Source organism: Microtus oregoni, unplaced genomic scaffold (assembly GCF_018167655.1).
Source record: "Microtus oregoni isolate MIOR12 unplaced genomic scaffold, Mior012 000008F_ref0000371, whole genome shotgun sequence".
Classification (NCBI taxonomy): domain Eukaryota; kingdom Metazoa; phylum Chordata; class Mammalia; order Rodentia; family Cricetidae; genus Microtus; species Microtus oregoni.
The window spans coordinates 6,376,808-6,387,273 of NW_024543067.1; positions in this window are offsets into that span (position 1 = coordinate 6,376,808).

Sequence of the window (10,466 nt, forward strand, 5' to 3'; positions counted from 1 at the left end):
TTACCTATCCTTGGGTCTAGACATAAGAGATCGCATCTGGAAGGAAATGGTGCCTCTTTGCCTGCTGGCAGCCTGAGCGTGGATTTCCTAACTGAGAAGCCCTTTCTTCCCTGAAGGCTATGCATTCTGCTTTGGGAATACACCCATGGCTCTGCTAGGATGATTGCTCTAGGCAAATCCAAGGCACACAGAGAGTGAGAGAGGGCATTTCTTATAGTGCCCACTCACCCTGCTGCTTCCCGGCCTCCCTCTCCAATATGCCCAATAGGCTCACTCCTACTAGACATCTCTCATAAGCTCTCCTGTCCCTTACTGATGTCTGACTTTTGCTGGGAACACATGAGCAAATGTCTTTTACCCTAGAAAAGATACTGACGACAGAGTAAAGAAAATGATTCCGCCCAAATCGAGCTTGGTAGACCAATGAGTTTATTGGGGTTGCTTACATGGTATTCAAAGGCAGCTGTGTCACCAAAACGCCACCTCAGCACAGGCAACAACTCATGAGAGCTGCGTCCCTGGAGCTCCACCCCAACCCCAGCCTCCAGAAACTGTTTTCTGCTCATAACTTCCTGAACACAAAAACTTATGAAGTTACCTTAGCTTTCTGAGTCTTTTTTTTTTTTCCTTTTGGTTTTTTGAGACAGGGTTTCTCTATGTAACAGTCTTGGCTATCCTGGAACTCACTCTGTAGACCAGACTGGCCTTGAGCTCACAGAGATTCACCTGCCTCTGCCTCCTGAGTGCTGGGATTATTTATAGACACCACCACTACCTGAGTGAGCTTTCTGAGTCTTGTGAGGTGCCCTTCCCCCTCCAGGAGGGAATGGTTTAGTCTAAAGAGAATAACTACACATTTACTCTTTCTTGGAATACTTTTTGCCTTTGCTTCTTTTCCAACCATTGGACTAAAATCAATGTTGTCCAGTAGAACTCTCTGCATTAGTAGATCTGGTGTGGGTATGCATGTGCATGTGCAATGTGTACATACGTGTGTGTGCATACGTGTGTGTGCATGCGTGTGTGCGTGTGTGTGTGGTGTATGCATGGGAGAGCACATGTTATGGGCACAAACACCATGCACATGTGTGTAAAAGCCAGAGGGACATCAGGCATCCTTATCACTCCATCTTATTTCCTTGAGACAGGATTTCTCACTGACCCTAAAGCTTAGGGTTTTTCAGCTGAATAGACTGACCAGCCAGCCCTGAAGCTCTAGCTACCTCCTGCCCCACCCCATCCCCAAAGGTGGAGTTATAGCTGTGTGCCCCGCCAAGCCCTGGCTTTTTGTGTGGGTGCCTAAGACCTATACTCACGTTCTCATGCTTGTGAAGAAAGTACTCCAACCTACAGAGTCAACTCCTTAGCCCAGCTAAGGGGCTATTTGTTTAGTATGTGTATGGGTGTCTGTGGGGGTGTGCACACGCACACGCCCTCATCAGCATATAGGCCACAGCATGCATGTGGACCTCAGCGCACAACTTTAGGGGAAACTGATTCTCTTCTGCCTTGGAGGTTCCAGGGTCTGAACTCAGGTCATCAAGATGGGTGGCAAGCTCCCTTTCCCATGGAACCATCTTGCCAGCTCCTACGAGCCACTGTTAAATGACCATTGAGCACTGGGAAGTTGTTAATATGACTAAGGCACTTAATTTATCTCCTTTAAACTTAAACAGTCACAAGTAACTTGGTCATCATAAGGGTCAAGGCAGGCTTGCCCAGCATCTCACCCTATCGCCTTTAGATGAAATAATTCTCCTTGCCTTTGATCTGCTCCAATTGGAAGGGTCTAGATCCATGGAGGTATCCCTTTTACTGGATCCCTGGTGGCTGACATTAGCCTTCAGATGCCTGGTCGAGTCATAAGACAAAAAATTCTGCTATCAAACCACTCAGCCATGGTGGTTCAGGACTCTAACCTCAGCTATGTGGGGCGCTGGGGCAACAAAATGGTACGTTTGAGTCCAGCCTGGGTAAGTTAGACTTTGCTTCAAGAGAAAAAAGACTAGGGAGACAACTAAGTACTAGATGACTTACGGGATGCAGACATGTAATAGAGTACTTCTCTCAAATATGCACAACCCTGAGCTTAACACCCAGTACTGGAAAAAAAAAGCATAACTTTCATTTATTTATTTCTTAACTATATACCTAGCTGCTGTCAACTTAGTCCAAAACAAGGTGACCCTTCTCCTGGGAGGCCCTCAGCATCTCGGCTGCTGCTGAGGGAGGCTTTGGAGCTGCTGTCACGATCAGGGCTCCCAGTGGAAGCAGCGTTCCGTCTCCAGGAGCCCGAGCTAACGTGACACAGTCAGTGAGTAGGAGTCAGAGACACAGAAGCCACCTTCCCTGTCTGACTCCAGTGTAGACTTCAGGTTGTGACTCAAGCCAAGAAGAGAAAGGAACTGGAGGAAGAGGGGGAGGTGCGTCAAGTCAGATGCATTCATTCCGTGGAAGCACTGATGAGCACCGGGTCTATGAAGAGCCTCGGCAGTAGGCCTGCCGGGCACCCTGTGCTTGACCTTCTGCTGCACAGTGTGACTCAAGCTACACTAGAGGCTGGGGGTGTGTACGGTAGAGCCAGACCATGCAAGCGTCTCCGCATCAAAGGGAGGCAGGCAGTGAAGGATCTGAAAAAAAGAACAGGAAGTTCCTGCTGGCACTGGTTAGACGATTCTCTCCTCCATAAAATGGGCAAATAATCCCACCAAGTTTATTATGGTTCTTTATGACGTCACGATGTGGCCAACCAGATAACACAAGGCCCAAAATAAGTGCCCCGTGACCTGCAAAGCTTTATAAAGATGTCAGGCCGGGATAAGTGGGTACACAGAACCTAGGTGGGGCTCAGAGACTGGACACAGGTTTGGGCATGGTTTTCATTTCAATATTTACAAGGCTGATACATTTTAGAAGGTATTAAAGTGAAAGAGATATTTTTCTAAAAAGCAAATATGGCGCTGGGCCTTCAGGGACAGAATGATGTTTCCTGAGGCTAGAGGGAAGACAGGCTAGAGGAGGTGGGCCGGGCTGGACACTGACATCTGCTTATCAGAATTGTCCTGTTTTTTCCATTCCCAAGGGACTAACAGAAAGGATAACACCTCTGTCTTCCTGCAGAGAATTATGGCCTAGTAAGGGCTGTCACAGATACTTACTGCTAGACTTAATTACTCTTCCCCTCCAATCCCCCATCCCAGCAGGGAGATGTCTCATGAGAGAACAAGGGCTCAGAACAGTGGGATATCCCAGGTCACACTGCTACCCAGCAGCAGCAGGCTGGCTGGGGAGTCCCTCAGTCCCACAGCCATGTGTCTGGCCTCCTTCCCACCCTGTGGCCTCTCTAAACTGAAACCAGGCTCTTTCAGGAGCCACACCCAGCTCCTCCAGCACTGACTCATTGGGAGGAGATGGGAGCTGGTTTTTTGCTCCCCAGAGCTAGTTTCTGGCCTGGAAGGCACCCCTCTCTCTTCACCTCCTGTCCTGAAAACATTGCCCCTCATCTCTCCAGCCTTGTGTTCTCTTTGTCTGAGCTCTTAGAAATAAAGGCAGGCTTTCTGATGAGACTCAGAGGGAGCCACAGCAGCTTTGCCCATCGCTCCCTGCTCTGCCCTTGGGATTCCCAAGGGACAAAGCCGCTGTGGCCACAGCAACCAGATACACCGCGCTGTTTGTCTCTCTCTGCCCAGTGCCCTTCCCTAGTCTCTGACTTCTCTTTTGCTTTGGGCTGTTTCTTCCTCCAGGCAGTAGCTGCTCCAGGAGCAGAGGCGAGTGTACTCAGGTGTGGGTGTGAGGAACAGAGGGCCACATTCTTGAGTGCCATTTTTCCTTTACGCTTAGTGACCCAGCTCACAGGTAAACTGGCCTCACCCGGGTGCTGGCATGCGACCCATCAGATTAACGTTCTCTGTTCTGAAGCAGAGCTGAGAGGTGGGCAGGAGTCCTCGCTGCTGTGTGGAGCTGGGCATAGTCTTTCTGTCAACAGTTGAAACAAAGCGAGGAACATCTATCTCCCCTTTCCCCCATTCTCCAGTCTCTATATACCCATCTCTAGCGCTTTCAACACCTCTGCTTGATCTCCTGGACCACTGGACCCCTCTGCCCTGTCTTCTCTCCCTTCTAATTTATCTATCACCCACCATCGCTTCCTTTCCCCAAGGGAAATGGATCAAACTATTCTCTCACTTAAAATCTTTCAATGGGGCTGGAACAAGGATCACAGGTAAAGATGGCAGAGTTATACTAGTCTGGAAGGGGGACCTGGCTGTCCGTTGTCTATGGACTTAGCTCTGCCACTCACCCCATCTTGAATGCTAAATTGTTGCTCTTTAGTCACACTAAAATGCCTTCCCAGACATCACATGTGAATCCGGGCCCTCTCAAATACGGCTGCTCTTCTTTAGGGTAAATTCTTGTTCACCTCTGGGGTCCCAGGTAAGGCCTTTTCTGGGTCAGGATGTGATATTGTTTTTTTTTTGTTGTTGTTTTTTTTGTTTTTTTTTTTTTGGTTTTTTCGAGACAGGGTTTCTCTGTGGTTTTAGAGCCTGTCCTGGAACTAGCTCTGTAGACCAGGCTGGTCTCGAACTCACGGAGATCCGCCTGCCTCTGCCTCCCGAGTGCTGGGATTAAAGGCGTGTGCCACCACCGCCTGGCTTCAGGATGTGATATTGTTAGAGTAGGCTGTCATTCTGTGCTAAGAGGTGACAGTGTTTAGCAGTCACAGAGTGTGACTACTACAGAGAAGGAAGTAGGAGATACACACACACACACCATGGCGAGGGATGGGCTGTGAGGGGCCAAGGAGGCAGGTGTAAGATAGCTCCATGTTCTCCTCCTCAGTAGCTGCCTACACTGTCTCTACTTAGACCAAGAGGACTTTGGTAATTAGTTTTTTGTTTTTGTTTTTTGTTTTTGTCAACATGACACAAGCTAGGATCCTCTGGGAAGAGGGAACCTCAATTGAGAAGACACGTCCATTAGATTGTCTTATAGGCAAGTCTGTGGGCACTTTCTTGATTCATAACTGATGTGGGAGGGCCCAAACCTCGGGTGGAGCCACTCCTGGGCAGGTGGTCCTGTATAAGAAAGCAAGCAATACTGGCCGTGGTGGCACATACCTTTGATCCCAGCACTCTGGAGGCAGAGGCAGGTGGATCTCTATGAGTTCCAGGACAGCCTGGTCTACAGATTAAGTTCCAGGACAGCTAGGTCTATGTAGAAAGACCCTCTCTCAAAAATCTGAAAGAAAAAAAGAAAGAAAGAAAGAAAGAGGAGAAAAGAAAAAAAGAAACTAAAGAAAAGAAAGCAGAAAGCCACAGAGAGCAAGCCAGTAAACAACATTCTTCCACGGCGTCTGCTTTAGTTCCTGTCTCCAGATTCCTGCCTCAAGTTCCTGCCTTGACTTTAGTTCATGGTGGACTGTAAGGTATAAGAGAAAATAAGCCCTTTTCTCTCCAGGTTGCTTTTGGTCGTGGCATTTATCACGGCAGTAGAAACCAAAGCACCAGGGCTTTGAAGGGGACGCTCCTCTTATTTATGTCTTTGTTCCCTGCTGTACACAGGTCTGGTGGAGGGAATGCCTTCAGAATGGACAGGCTTGAACCTGCCGGGAAGGCAGTATCAGTGTGTCTAGCCAAGAGGGGAGAGAATCAGGCTCAGCCTGTGAGTGGTAGGATGCTGTGTTCCAGAAATTTCAGGTGTTGGCTGCCTAACTCTGTCTGCTCCTTGGCCTTTCATGGCCCCCTCTAGAGACCATCAGTATTGAGGGGGGATTATAAAGTCTTGGCACTTATCCCTGGTAGAGCTCTCTCCCTTACACACACACACACACACACACACACACACTCACACACAGAGCTGTGCCCAATGTGAGGGTGGGCATTAGGGTCTAGGCCAAAAGTATTAGTAGCAGGCAACATACAAATCTTGACTGTGACACTCTCTGGCTGTGTGACCTTGGGCACAGAATGTGAGCCCTTGCGACTGAGTTTCTCATCTGGTACAGAAATATGATAATAATATTGGCCTCACAGGTCTCTTGTGGGTAGGTAACGATCTGAAGCATGTAAGCTATGCTTGGTAAGTACCCAATAAACGGCAATTGTTATTGTTAGTGTTACTGGTAGCGTTATTATCGATAATTTTATATCCATTAAAAACATAGGAACCTTCTGGTTGGAACCTGACTGGCCTGGCAGTGGGCCCAGGGGAGGAAGGGCACACACATAGGCAGGATAGCACAAAGGTCAGTGGCTCAGGACCTAGGGTCAGGGGTGTGTGGTAAGATAACCACATGCATTGGGGCTGAGAGAAAAGAACTGAGAAAGGGAAGAAGTGAGAGAAAGGGGAGAAGCAGAAAGAAAGAAAGAGAAAGGAGAGGTGGGTGCTGGTTGTAGGCTGTGTCTAAGTGAACCAGCTCCAAGGAACAGAAGCCTGCAAACCGGTCTGGGCAGTACCAAGCTAGACTGCTTGGGCTGGCATCCAGAGGGAGTAGCCTGGCCCAGCACAGAGCCCTTGGGTGCTGCCTGAGGCCTCTTCTACCTGGGAGGTGCTGTCAGGGGTCCCACCCCACCCTTCTGGCTCTGGGAAGGAGACAATGGCTGCTTTGGAGACAACTGCAGCCCGCACTCTATCTCAGAGTGACCTCGCCTCATGTCCCTCAGAGCCATGGTTGAAACCCCTTTCCAACAAGGGTGCCAGGATCACTTGACAGGAAAGGGACAGTGACTTCAACAAACTGTGCCGGGAACACTGTCATAGCCTTATCTGATACCATGTGCAGACCTGACTCAGTGGTTGAGGCGTAAACACTATACACCTTAGGAGAAAAGCATCAGCAGAAGATGCTCCTGACGTCGGACTTGGAGTGGTTTTTTTGCCAAGGACACCAGAAAAAGAAAGCACACACTTTATTTTTTTATTTTTATTTTTTTTTTATTTTATTGAGAAAAAGAAAAAAGTTTCAGCCTCCTCCCAGCCTCCCATTTCCCTCCCCCACCTCCCACCCTTCTTCCCCTCCCCCACTCCTCTCCCCCTCCCTCTCCAGTCCAAAGAGCAGTCAGGGTTCCCTGCCCTGTGGAAAGTCCAAGGTCCTCCCCACTCCGTCCATGTCTAGGAAGGTGAACATCCAAACTGGCTAGGCTCCCACAAAGCCAGAACATGAAGTAGGATCAAAACCCTGAAGCACACACTTTAAAATGACAAACTTTTGTACAGCAAATGACAAGGGACAGCCTAAGGAGGAGGAGAAATATTTGCAAATGCACGCTTCATAAGAAATTAGCACCTAGAACCTTTATGTGTATGTGAAGAATATGTGTAGGGGTTGGAGAGAAGGCTCAGCAGTTAAGAACATCTGATTGCTTACAGACGACCAGAGTTTGAGTCTCAGCACCCACGCCGCAGCTCAGAACTTTCATTAACTCTGTCCTAGGAGAGCTGATGCCCTCTTCTGGCCCCCAAGGAAGAACACGCATGAAGGCAAATCACCCACGCACACTTTAAAAAAAAAAGGAGTGTATATATAAAGAACACCTAAAATTCAAAACAGTATAGCATTGCATATAACCTTCCCGGCCTTGTCCTCCCTCAGTTGTACTTAGTACCTAGTAAAACACAGCTACCATGTAAGTAGTTACTCTACTGGACTGTCCAGTGAATAATAACAAAACAAAATGTCCAGACATGTTAAGTAAGACATAAGTCTTTTTTTTCCCTGAAAATAAAAAGCAACTTTTGAGGTACTGAGGCAGAACCCGGGACTTATCTGTACTAAATATGCACTCTGTCACAGAGCTACACCATCTCTGATTTTTTTTTTTATTCCAAACCAGTTAAACCTTCAGATCTGAAACCTGTGACTACAAGGGCCAACTGTGACTCTTTCCAAACATTTCATTCATATGTATTTTAAGAAAATAGCATTCTATAACTCAAACAAAAACGTGTGCTGTAAACATTTTAAACACACCTTTGAAAATATAAGCAAACACAACTGTAGACCAAAGGGTAGGCTATAATATATATATACATAGTCTCTACCTTATAAACAGCTTTATTATTTTATGTATGTAGATGTTTTGGCTGCTTGCGTGTCTGTGTACTGAGTGATACAGTGCCCTCAGAGGCCAGAAGAGGCTTTGGGAATGGGATTACAGATAACTGTGAGCTGCCTTGTGGGTCCTCTGGAAGAGCAGCCGGTAATCTTAACCACTGAGCTGTTTCTCCAGCCCATATTTTATAACTTTGAGCCAATGAACAATAGACTATGTGGACTGACGTTTCTGCCCTTGGATACTTATGTTCTGATGGTGGTGGGGGTTAAAAAAAAAAAGACAAATAAGAGTAAGGTGTGTGTGTGTGTGTTAACTAAATAAAAATAAGGTTGTTTCTGACACGCCATATGGTAGCTTTGCTTGCTTTGATCCAAGCCCTCTTTTAGCTTTTTGTTTTCAATCCAAGTCTCATTAAGTTATCCCGACTGGCCTTGAGATACTCCTGTTTCCATTTCTGGAGTAGCTGATATGAAAGGCTTGCACCAGGCCTGGCTTTTCGTTTTGTTTTGTTATTGAGACAGGGTGTTGCTATATAGCCCAGGCTGGCCTTGAACTCGTTTGTGATCCTGCCTCTGCCTCCGGAATGCTGGTATTATGTGTGTAATATGCTATGTGCTATGCCACCAAGCCTGGCTCCATTTTTTTGTTTCTTTTTAAATCAGTACTGGGGACCAAAGCCATAGCCTGATGTATTCCAGGCAAATGTTTTTCCACGGAGCCATCTCCCCACCCTCCAAATGGTACTCCCAGTGCCGATAATCCTGAGATGAAACCGACATCCCCAGTTAATCAATTATACTACAGTTATACAACCGAATAGAAGGCACCTGTGCAGTAATAAACAGAAAGATAATTACGTCTTAGGTTTAGTGATCCCTATGCTAGCAATCAACCTAAGAAAATATGGAACAGAAAGCTGACTCTGGAGTACCAAGTACCACCCATCAATAGCACAGCATGGGCTCCGTCAGAGGAGAAAGCTTCAAGTGGGAGGTACAAGGTGAGATCTAAGTGTCCTGTCCAAAGTGATCAAGTATATATTAAATTAAACTGGGTAGATAGTCAGATGTTTGAATTACTTGAGGTATCAAAAAAAAATACAAAATCCCAGGCTCTACCCATTTTATATAAAATCAGCCTCTGGCTGTGTCTTAGTCGGGATTTCTATCACTGTAAAGAAACACCATGAGCCGGGCAGTGGAGGCACACGCCTTTAATTCCAGCACTCGGGAGGCAGAGGCAAGAGAGAGTTCGAGACCAGCCTGGTCTACAAGAGCTAGTTCCAGGACAGGAACCAAAAAAAACTACGGAGAAACCCTGTCTCAAAAAATAAAAAAAGAAAAAAAAAAAAGAAACACCATGACCATTAACCACCTGAAGGGAAAAGGTTCATTTCAGGTTACAACCTCTCAGGTCACCCTGCATCACTGAGAGAAGTCTGGGCAGGAACTCAAGGCAAGAACCTTGAAGGCAGGAGCAGAAGCTGGGGCCTTTGGAAGAGTGCTGCTTACTGCCTGCTTTCGGTGGTTTGCTCAGTTTGCTTTCTTATACAGCACAGGACGCCTGCCCAGGCTGGCATCAATCAAGAAAAGGCTCGACACAGCTGCCTGCAGGCCAGCCCTAGGGAAGCATCTTCTGGATTAAGAATTCTTCCTCCCAGATGCCCCTGCCTTGTGTCAAATTGACATTAAAAACTAGCCCACACAGACCCGGAGCTCCCTAAATTGTTATATTTGCCCCCCCCTTCCTTGTCCCCAACTGTTATCTCGTGTCCTATTCTCCCTGCTTAAGGTCTAGAGAGAATGACTGTGACAGAAATGGGAGACATTCTTTTGTGCCAAGTCATATGTCACTGGTCTGCTGATGAGATTGGCTGATCTGGGGTCAGTGCTCAGCGATAATCTTACCAGCTGGGCAGTGGTCCAGGAGACAGTTCCCGTTGCTTTCCTGTCTCTCTTCTCCCTTGGGCCTGTGTACGGAAAAGTCAGGCTGGGCTGCAAAGACAATCATGGAAATCTCTTGCGAATCCTTGGGGAGGGGAGAGATTATGATGCCCGATTTTTAGTTGCTAAGAAATCCAACCCAAAGTTTAGCATGAACGGTGGTAGAAAACTCTCAGCGAGTAAGGCTGGCTTCCTGGGCCAACAGAGGAATAAATATTCTGTGGCCTACAGCCACTGAGGCAATTAGCAAACATAACCTCCAGGGGCCTGGACTTCGGCCCTCCCACAAATCTCAGCAATACTACCTCCTCTCCCGGCAGCTTTTTATGTAGCACTTTCCCAAATTATTTTAGCAAATTAGCAGTTTGGAATCTCACACTCCACTTCAGCGAGCCATGCCAACCTCGCCCTGCTCAGAGGCAGTCTTTTGGACGCAGACCGTGCAATGTCTCTTCCTGCCGAAGTCTGG